The 20489-nt window shown below is 34.7% G+C and overlaps 1 long non-coding RNA gene across 1 annotated transcript; it reads right to left on the reverse strand.

Moving 5' to 3' along the window:
• Positions 1-4591: 4591 nt before the first annotated feature.
• LOC138118535 (uncharacterized) lies at positions 4592-17311 on the reverse strand. Its single transcript, XR_011155191.1, has 4 exons — positions 17172-17311; positions 7477-7742; positions 5897-5984; positions 4592-4934 (listed from the first exon to the last, which is right to left on the reverse strand). It is a non-coding gene; the product is annotated as an uncharacterized lncRNA (long non-coding RNA).
• Between the last annotated feature and the right edge of the window lie 3178 nt (positions 17312-20489).

The following is a 20489-nucleotide window of genomic DNA, read 5'->3' on the forward strand; positions in this document are numbered from 1 at the left end:
CACTACGTTTTTGAATCATTAATCTTGCTGCCATTTAAATTGAAGTAACAACATTAATGTCTCGGGTTGTTCTTCTGATAGCCAATCAAAGTTATGGTTGCACTTCTCAGGGTGAAACTTTTCCCTGATCCTGATTTCCCTATCCCTGCTTTTTGCTGATAGGTGTCAAACAGCAATGATAAATGTAGTTTTTCTTGTCTGTTCAAATAAATATTTTATGTAATCTGCTAGGACTTATTAATTTTAATGTTATTCATTACAGCATTATTTTTTAGCACCACTGCCCATTTAGTATAGTGCTTTGCACTATCTGTAGGCATTCTATTCTGAATATAATTCAAGTTGTCTCTTCTGATTTTTTTAAGAACCACAGCTTTGGATGAGTCTAATTAAAAGATGATTTTCATATCTCTAAATGTGAATTCTACGAACATCAATCCTAAAATAAATTCAGATCATATCTTTAGTCCTAAACTCTTGAGCTAGAGTATACCTGTGGAATAAATAATATGATAGTTTCAAAAATTACTATTAAATAAGAAGTCTTCATAAAATATTTATCACGTTTTAAAATCAAAACACCAAATTAAGTAAACTATTTGAAGTAAAAGTGTAAATGTTTTTTTCCCTGCTGCTGTTGTGAAGTCCTAAGCAACGACAGGAAAACAGATAAATATTAGTGGAAGCAGTTCCTTATAAATGTGAAATTACTATAATTTGAAACTGAACATTTAAGAATTCAAGAAAGCTCATTCAGTCAATGAATAATTGAAGTGTTTATTACCTTAAAAGTGAAAGAGATAGAATTTCCATGTTGTTTCCAGACTTCCTGATATCGTTTTGCTTACAACCTTTAGAAAATGGCATTATTGATTCCCAAGAATGTCCACTTCAAGTTAACTATCTCTTTTATCATAAGGAATAGTGCTTTAGAGAGTTATTGGAATAAACTGATCATACTTTAAAATGAGCCTCTGAGGAAAGTGGTGTATTCGATGTTAGCAAAAGTGCATTTTGTGCTGACATTGTGTGGAGCATTCATCCAGTAGTTAATCCTGCAGAAAGATGCTGCAGCTTGCTTAATTAAGTGGGGAACATTATGATCATTCTTAGCTCACGGTGCAGAACTGCAGAATTCTCATACAGCCAACATGGTATGTCTCTCATTAAACATTTACTGGAAGAGACATACTGAATTTTATGGTGGTTTCTGACTTATGAGAAGCATTTTTAAATCTTCTGTAAGTACATGTATGAGAACATCCTGGTACTAAACACACCATTTAAAACTATTAATGGAGTCCTTCTTCAGCACCATCAAATAAATCCAATATATTATAACAATTTTTCAATGGACTGGAAGATTTAGAAATTATGACTTGCATTGTAAATTAAAGTGTGTAAGTTTGAATTGTTCATGATTATTTTTCTTTTCTAAATTGCGTTATGTGGGTTATTTGCCCTGAGTTCTTCCAGTCCTGTGTATTATCCCTACAACTACTTGGTAATTAAATATTTTCAGTATTGTACACACCTTTATATTTTCATACATTTTTAAAGATTCTAGTTGTGTGTAAGGAAAAACAGCCTTTAGAAAACAAAGTTCTTTATGCCCACTAAACAATTTTATAACTTTTTCAAATATTATTTGTGATCCATTCCTACCATTTCAGACATCCAGATGTGAGTGAGCTGAAACACATACAGAGTATTTTTGCTACACAATTAAGTGATATATTAATGATTATAGTAGCATGTTCAAAGAGACATCTTGTAAAAAATCCTATTTATCTCAATCCTGCAGCATCTATACCAAAAATACATTATAAGTATTGGTTTCAGTGAGCAAAATCTCCCCTATTTATTTTTCAATTATTTTTACACATTCAAAACATCATCATTAGTAGGACTAGAAAATGATTGTAATAAAAAAAAGTTTTCCTACTACAAATAAAAAAAGGTGTTTGTTCAGTAAAGTGTCAATTACCTGAATCCAAGTTCATCCAAGTACTTTTACATTCTGTACTGCAATTTTACCTGTCAGCTGGATAATATTAGTTTTCTGTTGGAAATACTTTCTTGGTAATATCTTCAGGGCATGAAAATTTTCCTTGATTGTCTTTAATAAACAAACCTCTGTTATACTCTGCTGCAAAATAAGAATTACGAAATTATTTATATGACCTTACAGCAGTACTTTGACTGTGGCTTATTTCTTATTATGCCATACCTAGGCAGTTGTCAATCCTTCACCCTTCTGCAGCTGATGTACTTAAAAAGGAGCAAAGAGTTTCTGCTCTCTTATATGTTTACTGTGTTTTGCAATCCTTATTTTAATACAGTCTTCTGAAAACTTGAATAATGTCCTTGAAACACACCTTTTCCATTTCTGTTACAGAAGGCTATGTTTAGACTAACAAATTAAATGGCACTGAGACCTATCATTGTGGGACAGCCTGAATTAATTCTGTTAAACACATTTCAAAACAGGGTGAATTTGCACAAATGTCTGTTGGGATAATGTTGCTTACTCTAAGCCAACTCTAAACTCATGGAAAATATTGTCTGGGAGACTTGGACTAAGCAAAATCTCTGACAGACACTCTTCTAACCTTTGAAGAGTGTGTGTATGCTTAAGTTCCTGTACTGGGCAACATTCCCTGTCAATGTTTATCTGCTGTATCTGATGGCATAAGTGAACAGGTTGGCATTTTAAAACACGCAGTTAAAGTGAAACACAGAACTTTGAAGATTTAGCCTCTTGTCAGCTGGTTTTAAGAAGACAGCAGATTTTCTCTTAGGAGAAGCCAAAATAGTTTTCGCAGTATAGTCAAAACCTCATGGATTTTTTTCTAGAGGATACATAATATAAAGTAAAAAAGAAAAGCAAACTTATCACAAAAAAAGTTTGTATTTCCACGTTGAAAATAGCTGAACACGGGCATCAGGGGGCTGGAGAGGAAAGGAAGAAGTTTCAGCTGAAATACAAGACAGGCTCCCTGGGAGAGAATACTTCAGAAGAGGAGGTAGCATGAGTATAGGTTTATAAAGGCACTTGTGATTTTTAAGGAAGGATATCTGAATGCTAACACAATAAGGTTGAGTACCCATTTGGGGTACTCATGTTGTCTGGTTCAAATCAGATTCTGCTTACAGTTGTATCTCATTAAGCATACTGATTAACAGGTGCGCTGGTGGGAGGCACCAGTAAAGCTTGCATTTCTTGTGTTTTTGCATTTCAAAAGGTTGACAGAGGTACAACTACACTGTGCTTCATTCTAACCTGGTTTAATCTGGAATGTTACTTGCCCATCCCACTGCATACTGACGAAAAGGATCTTCCAGTCTGATACTTCACAGCAGGACGTTTGCTTGGAAACTTGGTCATAGATTTAAGGATGATTAGCACCATGGTCTGGTAATGGTATACACCAGCCATACAAGTGGGGGAGCTGTCAAGTACTTTCTAATGCAGTTTACATAGAACAGCACAAAACACTAGGTCTTGAGATACATAGGGGTTTGTAGAGATGGGGCAGAAGATTCATTTTGCCGTAAAACACGGAATAATTTTCAGTATTCCTCTCAGGCCAGAGGACAGGAGTCAGTGTAATAGGCAGCCAACACCTATAAACAAAATGTCAGATAAAAACGTGACTTTTTCACCAAATAGGATTTCAGAAAAGAAAAATATGGAAAAATATCATAATTAAAAATAGTTTTATAAATACAAATAAATCCTAATCTTAAATATTTTACTTCTATTTTTAACATAGTTAAAAGGCATAGTTATTTAAAACCCCTAAAAGAATAGGCTGTCACTTTGGTAATGCAGAGGTTGTATTTTCCTGTACTACTTAATTAAAATGTACCTACAAATGTAAAATGAAACCCATAAGATATTAAAATACTGCAAATAGACCTGCACTAAGATACTTAGTATCTGATTTTGTTACCACAAATGACACTAGTGCAAAGGAAGTATAATACATAATGGCAATAACAAAATTAGATATTTAAAAGAAATGTAATACTTATAGCCATTAACAATAAGTACTTTTCACACTAAGAACTTTGAATGCTCAGCTATTTACTTATGCAATTGATCCAAATAAAGATGACTTTCAGTTGTCTTGTTCCAGAAAGCAATGTGAGAAGTCTGGGTGTCCAAATGCCGATGGGCAATATGAGATTGCCTCAGATCTCAGATTTATAAACTTCCCACATATGAAATTGATTCCTCATCAATGTCTTGCGCCTCAAAACTTATTTTTTATGTTCTTTTTGACATGTTAATATTAAAAAAGGTGCCTTAGAATGGTTGAAAAAATATATTATTATCACTCTGAAATTAAATAGATACATGACCACCAGGGTTTTTATCCAAGTGTTCACTCACTTCAGGTTTTTATTTAAAATAAAACAGAAACTAGAATATTTTCTCCATTTCATTCATCAATTTTCTCCATTTCATTCATCTTTTATAATATAATTTTTACAGATGAAGACAACATAAAGTATGACATAATATTGAACAATAATGTAATGTGTTGTATAAATTTATTAAGAAGCAGACGTTTCACCTGATCAATTAAAAATATTGTTGGGTCTTTTTAAATTATAAAATTATTTTACCTAAAATCTACCATTATATGTCTAAACAGCCTCAGCAGTGTTTTTCCTTCTCTGGCAGAACTATTGTGTAGCATTGTGAACTGGTTTTTTATCTCTGTATTATTTATCTCATGTATTCTATTTATGAAAAGCTGAATCAAAGTAAAATCAGTAAAATATATTTCAAGCAGTAAGAGCAGATAATTTCAATTTTAACTGAAATGTTAATATTTCTTCTTTTAAGGTGGAAGTTTTGGATGCCTTCTACAGTCAAGCTTTTTCTGGAATCTCTACTTCCATCCTTCAGGTGCAGAAATTTCCTATGATGGGAACAGTGATATGTAGGAATGATTTTGTAGGAAGGAGTCAGTAGGAGAGAACAGAATGCTGATTTATTATGTAGTTAGCTACTGCCTGTTAGCTTTCACACATTCACTTCAGGGTCCCACGATAAGGTAGATTAAAAAAACCTTACTATTCTTTTTTCTTTCACTGGTTGTTGTTTGTTTCTTTTCTATAAATATTTGAGTGAAAATATTGTTTGTTAAGAGAAATTATTTAATCTCCCAAGAATTATCTATTCGTCAATCTTTTCTAGGTTCTTCGTCTTCTCTAATGTCTTGATAACTTTCCCTACTCTAACTATGAAGAATTTTTAAAAATTTAGTAAAATAAATTTAAATAAATATTTTTATTTGATTAACAAAAATATTTAGATTGGATTAACAAGATTCTTCATAAGGACAGTCATGTCAAATGACATTTTCACTGGAATGTTCCATTTTAATAGCTTTGAAGCATTTGGTCTTGTTTTCATCACTTTAATAGTTATGATATTTGATAACAATATTTTTTAAGAAAGGCTGTTAGTGGAAAAAATACATATTGATGCCTTTTAAACACTTTATTTCATTGGAAATTAAGAATTTTCAAATATCTCCTTCCGGAAGATGACAGAATCAGTGTGTTTGTTAGACGAGCGCTGTAGATGGAGTATTAGCTGCAAAATCCTAATACCTAAAATAAGACCTGATGTATTCTTTAAAGGTCATTAAGACACTGTTTTCCCTAAAGGTTACTATTCTATGCTTAAACGAATTTTTATGTTTGACCTGTTCTATTAAAATCTCCACTGACAGGTATTCTTTAGCCTCTTTACATAACATCTTTCCATTATCCACTACCTCTACGTTTGGAAAGTATTTTCAAACAACACCATGTTTGTATATTGTTTGTAGATAATCTGATTTAAAACAGATATTGTAAAAAAATTGTTACCTACCTTGGTGATCTACAATCATCACCGTCTGTTTTCGAGTATTACCACTTGCTTCCACTGCAACTTTTTCTTTTCTGGTAATACCTTTACCCTAGGACAAAATTTACAAACCTTCACTGACCTTTATTTGGCAGTTCACAGTTACCAAGTGCTGGGGGAAAAAAAACCAACCAAAAACAAAGAAGCAAACAAAACCCAAACCAAAACGCACAACTCATAAAAATGTGTCCCTGAAGTTTTCAGTTAGCACATATCTGAAAATTAAAGCAATGTACACAGGCAATATATGAATATGCAGTAGACCATGAGAAATGCCACCTTACTGTCTGCAAAGAAAGACCAGAAAAAAAATAAAGAGCTTGCTAATTGTCTTTCTGTCTTATATTTTCCTATTCAATACAAATTTCAGTATCACAGCAGCTTGAATTTTCTTTGCCTTACTAGATTGAAGACCAGGAAAAACATAATTAAAAGGGAATGGGCAGTAACAGTTCCTGTGTTAAAATCAATGGCTTTTGTCATTTAGCTTTAGGTGACTAACAAGACCTTCAAAGGTTTTGCCACTCCCCTGAGAACAAACTATCTGAGCAGTGAATTTTCTTCTCTTTAGATGGTTTAAAGTAAAAATTCCCTGTCTGAGTTACAAGCTTTAGTGTTCTGTACTGTGAACAGAGTAAGACTCCTGCAGAGGACAGTTCAAGTAAATTATGGTAGTTGGTTACATCACAGTGAGACAGAAGCAAAACAAGCTAACAATGCTTATTATTTACATTGGTAGTGTGGCTCTTGTGCTACCAATGTCTGGTACTCAGAAAGAAAAAAGTGGGACTGATATCAATGGAATTACATCAACAGATAATATGTCTCTGGTGTAAATTATATTTTTTCAGTCTCCCATTGTGAATTCTAGAACAGAACACAGGCAGTCACTTTTATAAGTCTTAAAAAAACCCAAAATCAAATAAACAAACAAAAATACCCCCAGCAATCTTTATTTCCAATAAATTTTCTGTAATTTGGAGCACCTGCTTCAATATCAGGATGCTTATACTTCCAGATATCTCATTTAGTTCCATCATTTGTATTGAAACATATACCCAAAGGTGATATGCTATTAATAAATTTATCTGAGAAAGAAGAAAAAAAAAAGAGAAAGTTATGTAGAATTTTTTTGTTCTTACTGGGAATCTTACAAGGATAATATTAGTATATTTATTCATGTATTCTGAAAAGATATTTTCTCTTGTTCACTGATACCTGTAGCATTCTTTAAAAAACATTTCAAGTTCAAACCAGAAAACATGACTATATATTATAGTAATATCTACAGCTCTTCTTGACATTAGTTTACTTTTGCTAGAAGAAAAAAATGAGAATGGGTGGCAAACGGATGTTGATTTCTGTATTGCAAGTAAGATATATAGGAATAGAAAAGAACTCAAAAAAAGCTTTATGAAAAAAATAGGTTAAATTGGAACATGTAGATTAAATACATGGTCTGCTATAAACTGTTGTGAGAATGCACAAGTTGTTTTGATGAGTAAGAAAATTTTGGAAAGGTTCTGATAGCTATAGTTACTGACCTCTGCTGAACTGCAGACTAGAAAAGGAGAAAAATCTGTAGACATGACCAGAACTAGAAGTCAGCCTGCTGTTTCCATTAGGTTATTTCTGAATACTCCAGTTGCAAAAGAAGTAGTTGGATTCCAACAATTTTCTCCAAGGAAAATGAGCTAGTCAAGCACCAAAAGAAAGTCAAGAGGAAGATAGCTGTGTGATGTTGATCTGCGATTGGTTTCTCTTCCACTACAAACTGCTTACAAAGGGTTTTCTCAGAAACTGAGATTACCTGTGGAAAGCAGGGGAAGAAGATTCATTATGTTACATACAAATCCATTCTAGCTTTGCTATTTAAACCCCAGTGCTTTGTGAACTAAAAGCACCTTAATCTGCATAAAGTTTTTTAACATTAGATATATAATACATATAAATTTATATGCCATATTTTGCAGTGTTTTAGCCTGAGAGGGAAGTAATTTAATTAGTTTCATAAAATATGGACATTTGATTTGGATTTGCAGAATGGTACCTAGTCTTTAAGAGAAATTAAAACAGGAAGAAAGAAGTCTAATATCACCCACCAGTACAGGGGACATCTCCAGACTTTAGCAGAAGAAAAGGCTCTCTGTTCCCTTTTTCCCTCCATTATGAATCTATTCATTTGTTTTGATAAAAATTTGTAGCGTGAGCAACTTAATGAGCTATTTTCCACAAGCAAAAGGCTAAAAATTTATTACACCCAAATAATGGCAGTTTCAGCTTTACATGATATAGAAGAAATCAGTCTGGGGCAAATCTCTAGTGGGTAAGTTTCAAAATAATCATTGAGTTTTAGCCTATTTTAGCTATGGCATATACAAATGCACTGTATGAATAAGCAGTGTTCATGTATACCACATCAAACAACCCAGAGGCTAAGAAGCCAAAATTGGTGTTTGATGTTTACTCATAGAATCAAATAAGAAATGTACTTGCTGTACTAATGAGTTTAAACTAAGCTTCCCTATTAATAAGTCATACTCTCTCATATAGCCTGGGGAGACACTAAACTGCAGTATAAATAATATTTACTTTATAAATGTAATCACTGATGAATAACAGAAGTATAGAAGATTAAATATGATGAAACAATATACTGTGTATCCTAAAACCAAGAAGATCTCTGGCTTACCTAAAGGACCCAAAATTTAAATTGATTTAATGAGCTTTGGAAGCTAAGACAATGATTAATTTTATTGAATAGTTGCAAGATTTCATAGACTCTGTGTATGGTATGTATGTGTAAAAGAACAATCATAAAACTCTGAAAACTGTTATGGGTCTGTTGTGATTTAATCCCTGTAGGCAGCTAAGCACCACAGAGCTGCTCATTCACTCTCCAACAGTGGGATGAGGAAGAGAATGAGAAGTGGAAAAATGCAAAAAAACATGTGGGTTGACACAAAGGCCGTTTAATAGCTAAAAAAAGCTATGCATGCATGTAAAGCAAATAATGAATGAATTCACTCCTTCCCGTTGACAGGCAGGTGTTCAGCATTTTCCAGGAAAGCAGGGCTCCATTGTGCATAATGATCACTTGGGAGGACAAGTGGCATCTGAAAATCCCCACTCTTTTCTCCTTCCCTGTAGCTGTTATTGCTGAGCCTGACTTCACAGGATATGGAATATCCCTTTGTTCTGTTGGGGTCACCCATCCCATCTCTGTCCCCTCCCAACTCCTTGTGCCCTCCCAGATTCCTCACTGGTGGGGCAGCGTGAGGAGCAGGATAGGCCTTGGTGCTGTGTAAGCACTGCTCAGAAGTAACTAAACCATTCATGTCTTATCAGCATTGTTTTGGTAACAGACTCAAAATACAGCACCATATAAGCTACTGTGAAGAAATTTAACTCTATGCCAGGTAAAACCAGTACAGGCTGGAAAGATAAAATTAATCAGAAAAATATGCTGTTATTACATAGATTCAGAATTCACATATGCATACATACATCACAGTAACTCCCAAGTTGTAGACCTATCTGCAGTTCAGTCTGACTTGAAGTGATACCATTCCATGACAGATGCTAGTCTGTTGAGTTACTGGATTACTAAAACAAATTCAGACCATCTTCTACTGTAGGCTACATAGCCTATGCTCAGTATCTCATGGCATAAGTCTCTGTCATGCTGGGATGGTCCATATTTTCACTGAGAGTTCAGTTTAATTTGTTACAAATCCCTTATTGTCTCTGATACATTTTCCTACTTTGCTTTTCATGTACATGTTCTCCTCTCGGCTTCCTATATGTTTCCTTTGAGTCTAGTGTTTAGCTTCCTTCTGTCAGCAAGTATAGTCTGTTATGTCACAGTCTTGAGCAGTGTTCTGCAAGTGATACAAATTTCATCTTAAAAGAGAGACAGGATGCCCCCTAAACAAAAAGTAGTAGTTGTCACTAATATTCTCAGTTATGCTTTGGTACATCCAAGCAGCAGAATTTTTATTTTTTTTTTCTAAATCTGATACAGAAGTCTATTACCTTCATTATATTATAAATTAATCCCTGATTTGGAGATTGCCTATTTTACTATAATTAATTTTGATTAAATTATAAAAGAAAACTACAGCACAAAATTTCTCCCTTTACTACTTTCTATTCCAAGTTCAGCATTGGTTTAATATTGTAGATTTCAAATACATGACATTAAAGATGAATCAGGTTTATTATTCTGAGCAGCTATTTGAGACTGGAAAAAATACCACATGGCTTTCCAAACTAGATTGAGATGGACTAGGAAGATAAGGAAGCTAAGGAAGATAGAAAGCAACTTCCATGCATGCACACAGTGAAGACAGAAAGCCAAAGAGCTCTGTTTAGCTAGCTCTAGGAGTAACCATTAAATCTCCTGACTTAGGCTCTAAGGTCCAATATTAAGTTCTAAGAAGTTTTGTCTGTATTCCTAAATTTCTTATGCAAACTGGTTTAATCCAATTGATAGTTTTCAAACCCTGGTCTTCAATAAGGGCAAGGAGGACCCAGGGAAATACCTGCCTGTCAGCCTCACCTCAATCCCCAGAGAGGTGATAGAGCACCTCATCCTGAAGGACATCTTCAAGCACATGGAAGACAAGAAGGTGATCAGGAGTAATTGGTAGGGATCCACCAAAGCAAATCATGCCTGACCAACGTGATTGCTTCTATGATAAGACAACTGGGTGAATAGATGACGGGAGAGCAGTGGATATTGTTCTACCTTGACTTGAGCAAGGCTTTCAAAACTCCCTTAAAATTGTCAGCACATCATGTGACATCCCTCTATTCAGAACTAGCGAGGACACATCTGGAGTGCTGTGTACAGTTCTGGTCTCCTCAGTACAGGAGAGACATGCAGCTCCCGGAGCAGGTCCAGCCGATGCCTATAAAGATGATTAGGGGACTGGAGCATCTCTCCTGTGAGGAAAGACAGAAGGAGCTGGTCTTTTTGAGCTTGGAGAAGATAACTGATAGGGGATATTATCGACCTATACAAGTATCAGAAGGGAGGATGGAGCCATGCAATAAGAGTAATGCCAAGCAATAGGACAAGAGGCAACAGACAGAAATTGGAACACAGGAAGTTCCACCTTAACGTGAGGACCACTTCTTTAGTCAGGTGACTGAGCACTGGAACAGATTTCCCAGAGAGGTTGTGAGGTCTCCCTCACTGGAGGTATTAAAAATCCATCTGAACACAGTTCTGTACAAATGTGCTGTAGGATGACCCTTCTTGAGCAGGGACATTGGATCAGATGACCCACTGTGGTGGTCCCTTCCAACCTGACCCGTCCTGTAATTTTGTGAGTCTGTGAATTCTGTGAATCTGTGATTCTATGATGTCGTTTCTCCCATGTTTTGCATAAACTCATTTCAGTTTTGCATATATCATATATATCAGTTTTTTCAATAGACAGATATCTTTTTGTACCTGTCTACACTACTGTCTAAGTCTCTGGAAAAAGTAGAAGCTGTTTTCCCACCAGATCTATGGGAACATGCACATAATTTTGTTGTTTTTTGTTGTTTAAACACATAAACAGTGTCAACATTCTAAAAAACAAAACAAAAACCAAGACTCAAAGGCTTATGTAACTCTGTGATCCTATAAAGTTATCTAGCAGTAGTATTGTGTTTATGATAATTACCTAGTAAATAAAAAATTAGTCAGACAGAAAGAAGTAACTACATAGGAAATTTTAATTATGATACTTATTATATTTTTGAAAGTTGCATTCCTAGTATTTTGTCTAAGATACATAGATACAAATAATGTATCTGGAATAGGTAGAGGAAGGAAGAGGTCAAATCAAGGGACGGACATGGGACTTCTTTGGTGTGCCATGATTTCCTCCAAGAGCTGTAGGCTTTCCCAAACTGAAAAAAAGGCTGCCAGACTTTATGATTTGATACTTCAAAAGGTAGTGGAGTACATTCAGTGCAAATAAGAAGTCTGCCAGAGAATTTGCAGGATGGAATATCTTCCATTAGTTAAGTATACAGTCATTCATAAGCTACTAGACATTTAGCTGGACGTGAAAAAAGTTCTGAATGCATTTATTTAATTAATTTTTTTTCAGTGTTATTCCCCCCATAAAATCACTGATTTTGGTTCAGATAGGGTTGGGCTGATTTAGCACTATAAGAAGCATCTAAAAGACATTCTTTCTGATATTAGAAGTACAATGTACACCATTTTTAGGAGACTGCCAAATTTTAAACTGAAACATAGCAAAAATAAAAATAATAATTTTAAAAAGGAATAATAGATTTCTAGAACTGTGTCAGCCTTAGTTTTAGCAGACATGTCTAGACATGAGAGATTGTCAGGGTCAATAAAGCCAGAATGGAAAGTGAATCAATAAAGCTTATGCGTAGCTTCAAGCATTTGTTTAAAATATTCTAAGGGGAACACAAAACTGAATAGATTTGATCTGTAGTGAATTTACAGATACATTTTATAAGGAAACCATAGATTCCCTTAAATACCTACATATATCTCAACTGAGTAAGGATATGTACTAGAACAGAATTGTCATCCTCCTGGGTAAATTTTTTTCCAGTTCTGTTCATGACTGATAAATAGGCATTTTTAGATCAATCAGGTATTTACTGCTTAAATGGTATTCCTCCTGAGGGAAAGGAGATACCACACTTGTAGTTACAACTAAGAATATGCATATATTTCCTCATAGAGAAATTAAGACAAACTAAAAAAGAGAAACTTAAAAAAAGTTGACAAATTAACCAATTTAATGTTGAAGAGATAGCTGTGTTAGTTGCAACATTTCAAGCTTCCTTGCATGACTTTCTACATATTGTTCCACTAAAGCACCGGGAAGACCAACTGAAAAAATAAGTTATATGTCTGAGTTACTCCAGGTTTTGTTTGAAAGACAAAAGAGCATGAAACGTCTTCTATTTTAAATGAAAATATGAGATATTTTTCACAGCTAGAACATTAGTCTGGTATGACCACTTACCCTCTTGTATTGCCTGTCTTTTATGCTTTTAAAGGCATAAATAGGTAGATAAAACCTTTTTTTTCACAGGAATCCTTGCAAGAACAAACTAACAAAGTTAGCTGGAATTACAGATGCCTGTTACAGTAAGTTAACATATGTGTATAGAAATATTAATAACTGCTGGATTTTCCTTTGATTTGCATGTATATGCATGGACTTAGGTGTGCATATTATGGCCTTTCCATGTGCCAGAAAGCCTTTGATGTCACCAGCAGTTATGGGAAGACTTTCCTCCTACCCTGGCTTGTGCAATACAAACTCTCCAAGGGACTGTAGAGGTTTAGTTTTAGAACACTGAGAGTGTGCTACAGTGAAGGTACTGTTTAAGGTGACCCAAAGACTGATTTACAGTTTTGGCATACTCTTACAAAGAATAGAATGCCACGTAGCTGTCAGGGTTGCTGAACCATTAAAAAGGAACAAAAAAAAAATCAAACTAAATTAAAATGATTTGCAGATACTTTCTTAATAACACTCAAAACAGAAAACACCTATATAAATACTTGTAAGGGAGAAGTGGTACAGAAATGAAGGAAAATCTCCTTATTATATTTATAGAAAGTCCTTAGCAGATACCTCCCAGTCTTTCTCATTTTAATGACTTGTTGTGTTCTTTATCATGAGAAAGCAATTGGGGTTTCCATTTACATGTTCCAGTTTAAACTGTTTTTAACGTTCATCAATAGAATCACTCATTGAATACAGACATTCTTGAAGAGCTGATGTCATAGAATACACTCAGGACCACTTCTGAGACTGCACATTCAAGTAGAATTGAATCTTAAATCATATATTTTCTCCAATTATTTTTGGAAGAGTTTGTAAATTTCCCACAGCCGATATCCCCTTTGAGTGCTTCTAGTGGGCCATGAAACTGTAGTCTTTCATCTAAAATTTCCTCCATTCTTGTTGTGCTACTTTCTTAGACAAAGTAGATGTTGGTTCACTTTTTTTTTTTTTTTTTTTTTGTTTGAACAGGAAGTGCAGCCACTGGCACTTAAGTAAGTAACAAGTAAACCTGCATTTCAATGCAGTGTAAACCATTTTTTTCCTTTTGGTGAATGCTTGTTGTGTTTCAGTATTAAATGTGTCTAACACCAAACTGTACATTAAACTGTAGAAACACCAAAAAACATAAATGTAACTCATTCATAACTAGCTTCTGAATAAGTATGTTTATACTACTGAGTAAAATCAGTACAGAGATTACTCTTTGGCCATAAATTAAATGGCACATTCTAGACACAATTACACTAAAAAACCTTGGCCATGGGTCTTTCCTGTGGCTCCTTTGTGGTTCTCCAGTCTTAATATCTAACAACTAAAACATCAACAGCACTCAGAAAAACAGTGATATCTTGACAGGGATACAGAAAATTGAAAATGTTCTCTTGCAGTAACATCAAGCCAGCATCTCACAGCCAGGTCTTAGGCAGCCTAAACAGCACAATAGCAAGCCCTACTTTACCTGAAAGCATAAAAGATACACTAGCCCCTTCCTTCACAGTTTCAGCGCAAAGGAATATGAAACATCATTGCTGAAATGCTACTGTTCTCTAGTTAAGACTAAGTGAAGAAACCTCCCTTAATACCCTTCTTCTTCCTTTTTCCCAAGCTTCTTTATCCTTGATCTGCCTCAGTCTCTCCCTTTCCTTGTCTTTACTCTTTGTCCTAAACATCTCAGAAGTCTTCAATATCCCTACAATATCCTTAAACATTCTTCTGTAAATTTCCACACAATTCCCAAATGCTCTTCCTCCTATATACCATAAATCTAAATTCCTCATAGGCAATAAACTTCTATTTTACAAAGAGATCTGTGAAGAGAATCTTTTTGGTTGACTGCTGCTGTGTGGACTCACATCAGGGACAATAATCTTGTTGTTCACCTTTGTTGGTCTTAGACCAGCTGGTTCCACATGGTCCATTTGCCTTTATTAGATTACTAAATTTTCTGCACCTGCCAGTGTTTATACGACCTTTACTGGATCTTTGTATTTTTTCCCCTTAGCAATGTAACCCAATACTATTTTTCTAAGGATTAAACCTAATCTATAATAATTCAGGTGTTTAACTAAACAAAGTTAAAACAGCCAGTGAAAAAGCAAATGAAAGAAAATCTTGGTGAAAGAAAGATCTCAACACAGAAATAGCCTCTGGGGAATAAATGTATCCATAACCTCTATTAGCTGTCTTTTCAGGTTCCTATTAGGTTTAGCAGACTAGGTTTAATGTGCTGTTCCAAGCTCTAAATCACCCAGTCTTTAAATGTTGACATTTACAACCTTGACATGTGTCCAAAGAGGAAGTTAATAACATGAAATTGTCTGGTCTATATTCTGCAAATTTTGGGAATTATCCATCTGAAGTGCAAAATTTTACTAACTAAACACAATTAATTAATTATTTTATTTAGGATGTGATGAACTGTGCTGTGAAAAACAATATAATGCATATCATCCAAAAGCAAATGTTTACATTTGTTTGGAAGAATTTTTTCCTAGAAGAGTCCCTTTCTCTTTACTGACTGAAAACAGAGCCAAATGCAATTTAGCAGCTGAAATATAGATTTCTAATACTGATTCAGATGCTATGCAGCATCTGAGAAAATTGTAAGGAGTTGGAAGATACGACCGACTTTGAAGAAGACCCATAGCTCCTGAAACATAGAATTCCTGGAACCCGAAACTTGAACATATAAAATTACAGTAGACTGCTCTGCATAGCCTAATCTTACTGTTCTATATTTCCATACTGAGATGTGGTAAATATCCATCCTTTTATATGGTGATATTAAAAAAATATCAATAAGGAGTACAGCAAGGTATCAAAAATTCAGTAAGCTATCAAAGGGTAGTTTCTACACAATTTTGCACACTGGTCTTTCTTTTGGATCTTGTACAAGTGCAGCATAATAGCAGTTTTGACAGAGTACTGTGGAGAGACAGTCTAACTGATTAAGTTGCAGCTCTGCTGAGACACATCTTGGTGGACAGTAGGTTAAACAGAAGGAAATTATGTGCCTTGGTGATCATGAAGGAGCAGCAGTCCAGGCTGTATCCACATAATAAGGGAACTGTGTATTACCTCTTACTTGGTGCTCATTAGCTGCATCAAGAATACTGAATCTAGCTTTGAACTTATCAGTACAAGAAGGAAGTTGATAGCCTGGAGTGAGTTCATTGGAAAGCCCATTTGGTCAGGAGCTGCAGCATTTGCACTGTGAGGAAATGCTAATGTATAAGACTCATTTAAATGGGAGAAGAGAAGGCTGTGAGAGAACTGAAGAGTGGTTTCCCAGTGTGTAAAGGGAGGTTACTGTCAATATCAGGCTCTTCAGTGAAATTAATAGTGAGGGAACAAGAGGCAGTGCCACAAATAGAAACAGAAGGTTGTAACTTGGTATAACAAAAAAGAAATCTGTGTGACAATAATTAGGCCCTCGAAAAAGAAGGAGCCTAGCTGAGCCTGGGGCTGAGGCAGAGAAAGTGTTGTTTTAAATTTTGATTTATTTTACCTGACATAATTTAAATTAGTTTTTGCTTACTTAAGCCTGTTTTGCCTATGACAGTAGTTAGTAAGCATTCTCTCTGTCTTTATCTTAACTTACAAGCTTTTCACCTTATTTTCTCCCTCTGTCTTTTTGAGGAGGTAGAGTAATTAAAATGGCTGGGTGGGGTTCTGGCAACTGTCAAAGGCTAAGCCCCCACATTAAATTACACAATTAGAATAGAGAAGCCTATTTTCCTTATTCTTGATCATCATTACATTAAATGCTTTGATATATTGAGTAATTAAAAAAACCCAAAATAACAGGGAAGAAATAAACTACTCCAACTGCCAAAGAGTTTAGATGAGCTTTTCTGTATCTCTCTTAGGCACATAAATTCATTATTGTTTGTGTTTCATAGGCTCTAAGGCTATTTTAAACACACTTAAAAAACTTCAATACATTACTTCCAAAATATTTCTATTTAATTCCATCCTTTTCATATTTCACTTGGGACAAAATTAGCACAAACTGTCTCTTTTCTTCAGGACAAACTATCAGTGATTTCTGAAAATACATCAGTCCCTGAAAAATGAAAAATAAATGCTTTATTGGGAGAGTGTTAGTCAATATTTAAACCTGCTGCCAATATTTAAGGTATATAATATTGGAGGAAAATAGATTGTATCCTTACCAGATGGTCAGCTCCTAATATTTTCAATAGTAGCTGCATTACATGTTAGGATAATAATCACTTCCATCACTACTCCTATGTGAACAATTTGAAAATAATAATTCTGGCAGCAATAAGCACTGTGAGTAGTTTGACTGAGTACAGGGAATCCTTATTGGTGTAGAAAAGCAGATTCTCTAGGTTTTTTTCAAATTTTCAACTAGGAGCAGTTGATACTTCCTCATTATTTCAGGTGTTTTGACTTAACCTCTATGTGTCAATGGCATTATTTTGTGTAGTCATTTGTGCTAACTCATCACAAAATAGGACCTCTGCCAGACTAGTCAAAACTATAAAAATAAAGGATTCTGGGTATGTTCAGTTAAATGATTTTTTTCCCCTGAGAGAATTGTACAGGGCAAAATAACAAGAATAAGCAAAAAAATTGAGGTTAGCACCACTGGAAATTTTTACTAGTGGAAACCACTTAATGAGTGTTTTACTCTCAGCATAAAAATCTTCAAATAGTGGATAATAAATATTAGATTCAAATCAGCAGAATTTTACTTTATAACATATATTTCATGAACATAATGGGATGTAGATTGATGTTATGGTCACTTGGTGGGATAGGCAATCATGGGAGGAAGTTTAATCCACCTGTATTTGCAGGGAATGACAGACCTCTGCTTGGGTATTTAGCAGGCACCTGGGAAGGGTTCTGAGTTTGCCCACCCAAGTGTGACTCTTAGGAATGTTTGCTGGCATGAAGACACTGCCTTTGTGCCCTGGTGCCTGTTGGAAGGAATCCTGAAGTGGAATGAATGCACTGTAATTTTTTTAATTAGTATTTTTTAATGCTTATCAAAAAAAATTATATGCTGAATAAAACTGGATACAGCTATCTCCTCTCATTGATCACAAAGAAACACAAGAAGGGTATTTTAAATTAGACACACAATATTGTACTGTGGAAATGAGTTGGCATGCTGGAAAAAATGAAGAGATTAAGTGAAGGAGAGGTTAAAGATGACTTTAATTTTCTGTAGTTTAATTTTCTATTATTGAAAGCACTTTGAAGACTATTTTCTATTAAGAAAATAAAAAAGTTAGATAAAAGGAGCACTGTGCAGCTGAAGTTTGATGGTAAAGTCTTACTTATTTTCACAACTCAGCTGACAGAAGAACTGTGCTTAAGTTAAGAGACAAGATTTTACAAAACAAACTTGTGAGTGGCGTGGCATCATAGTTAAGATGAAATTGCAGTGAGGAGACTAAACGGACTTGGATATTAAAATATTTTAGTAAAAAATATCTGCAACTTTATGAAGTACATTATTTCCTTGTTCAACAGGGGATAGAACATGGTCGGGAAGTTGGACAGGGTGGTAGAGGCTCCATCCATACTTTGTGTGGTGCTGGGCTAGGACCTGACTTCTGTGAATGACCCTGGGAAATACTGGTTACAGGACCGGGATCCTTGTTTCATGAGAGTCCTGTTCGCAGTCACTCTGTGCCTAACAATCAGGTATCAGTTATGGTTTACTCCTCTGGAAGACTCTGGACATGTTTGAATCTTTCACAATGATTGATATGTTTGCATCTTTCATAACAGCTAGTGCTTAGCAGTGTGTTTATGTGCACTCCCCTATCATTATAACTAAGCTATGTCCTTGTCCCTGTAGCTCTAACTAAAATTATGCTCACACAGTTGTCAACTAACCCTATTTTATGCTATCTGCACACAGTGTATGAGTGAAGAATACTAAGTAGAACAAATATATGTGTAAATGCATACGACATGAAATGAAAACCACAGATTTTCTAGTTTAACTTGATCTCAGTATAATACAAAATTTTAGAATGGTTAAAGAAAGATTACCTTCAAACTAACAATTATTTAGAAAATGTAACAACATTCAATATCTACTTATAGAGTGAAAAAAAGAGAAGAAATCCTGATATTTGATGAAGAAGTTAAGCAAAAAGAGGACAACAAGTAATTCTAATAATTATGAATCTCAGAGTCACAAAATATTACATTATGTACAATATGTACATATGTTTTACTATTTGTTTCAACACAAAAGTTCTGGATGTAGAATATTAACTCATGGCAGATCATGGAAGGGTATTTTTCTCTCACTATGATAATAGAAAATATACATCAGGATACTTTAATTTGAGACAGAGAAGCATGAATATTCCTGAAAAAGCAAATAGTGATCTTTTTAAAAAAGAGTCCCAAGCATATTTCTTAATCACGCTTTTCAATAAAAGAGAAATTGAAATTGGAGAAGAGATAGAATACTTTAATATGTAGGAATAGATATCTCATTTTATTGGAAAAGACTAAACCATTCAGCATACTTATCTCAGAAAAATAAAGGAGGAGGCTTGTGACTACTACACACACATTTTGGCGGTTACCCAGTGCAGGGTCAGGAGTTGTGATCCTTGTAGGTCTCTTCCAACCCAGAATATTCTGTGATTCACTTTTTCTATGACTCCATCCAAATTGGTGCTGGTGATCTTTCCCTGAAGTATTGTGTCTGAGTCTGGTCTTCCTAGTGCAAGCATGATATGGACTTGCTGAAATAAGTGCATCATGTGGCCATGAGGCCACAAACCTGGTTAGGGAACTGAAACATCTTTTTTTCAGAAAGGATTGAGGGAACTGTTCTTGTTAAGCTTGCACAAAATAATGTTTAGTGATGAGTTTAACAAAATATTTAAAAACCTGATGGAACAGAGTACAAAAGAGTAAGCCAGGCTCTTCTCACTCAGTAGTGCTCACTGGTGGGACTAGAGGTAATAATCATAATGTAGAAAACACATTAAATTAAATCTGAAGAATAGAGTTGTATTTTTTTTTTTTTTTTTTAATTGTGAGAGTGACTGAGCAGTGGAACATGTTATCCAGTGAGGCTGTGGGAGTCTCTGTCCTTGGAGAAACTTAAAACTCAACCAGGTGTTGTCTTGAGTGACCTGCTGTAGCTGCCCCTGCTTGATCAGAATCAGTTGAACTAGACAGTCTCAAGACGTCACTTCCAGACTCAATGATTCTGTGAATATAAATTTTTGGTACCTACATATGTTTCCTGGGGAAAGGAAATAAACCCTGTAGGTCAGTTAAGTCACTAGATAGGATCTTTAAATCAAAATTGTAACTTTATGTTGAGTGAAATAAAGGCATATAATTTAAACTCTGAATCTGGATATCTACACTTTACTGAAATAAAATTAGATTTCTTTCAAAAGTTTACCCCTTGGTGGTAATATATCTTTAAGCTCAAACTGTACTCAAGATCATACTTCTTGCATATCCTTTAAAATAGG

The sequence above is a fragment of the Aphelocoma coerulescens genome, chromosome 1 (genome assembly GCF_041296385.1).
Source record: "Aphelocoma coerulescens isolate FSJ_1873_10779 chromosome 1, UR_Acoe_1.0, whole genome shotgun sequence".
NCBI lineage: Eukaryota > Metazoa > Chordata > Aves > Passeriformes > Corvidae > Aphelocoma > Aphelocoma coerulescens.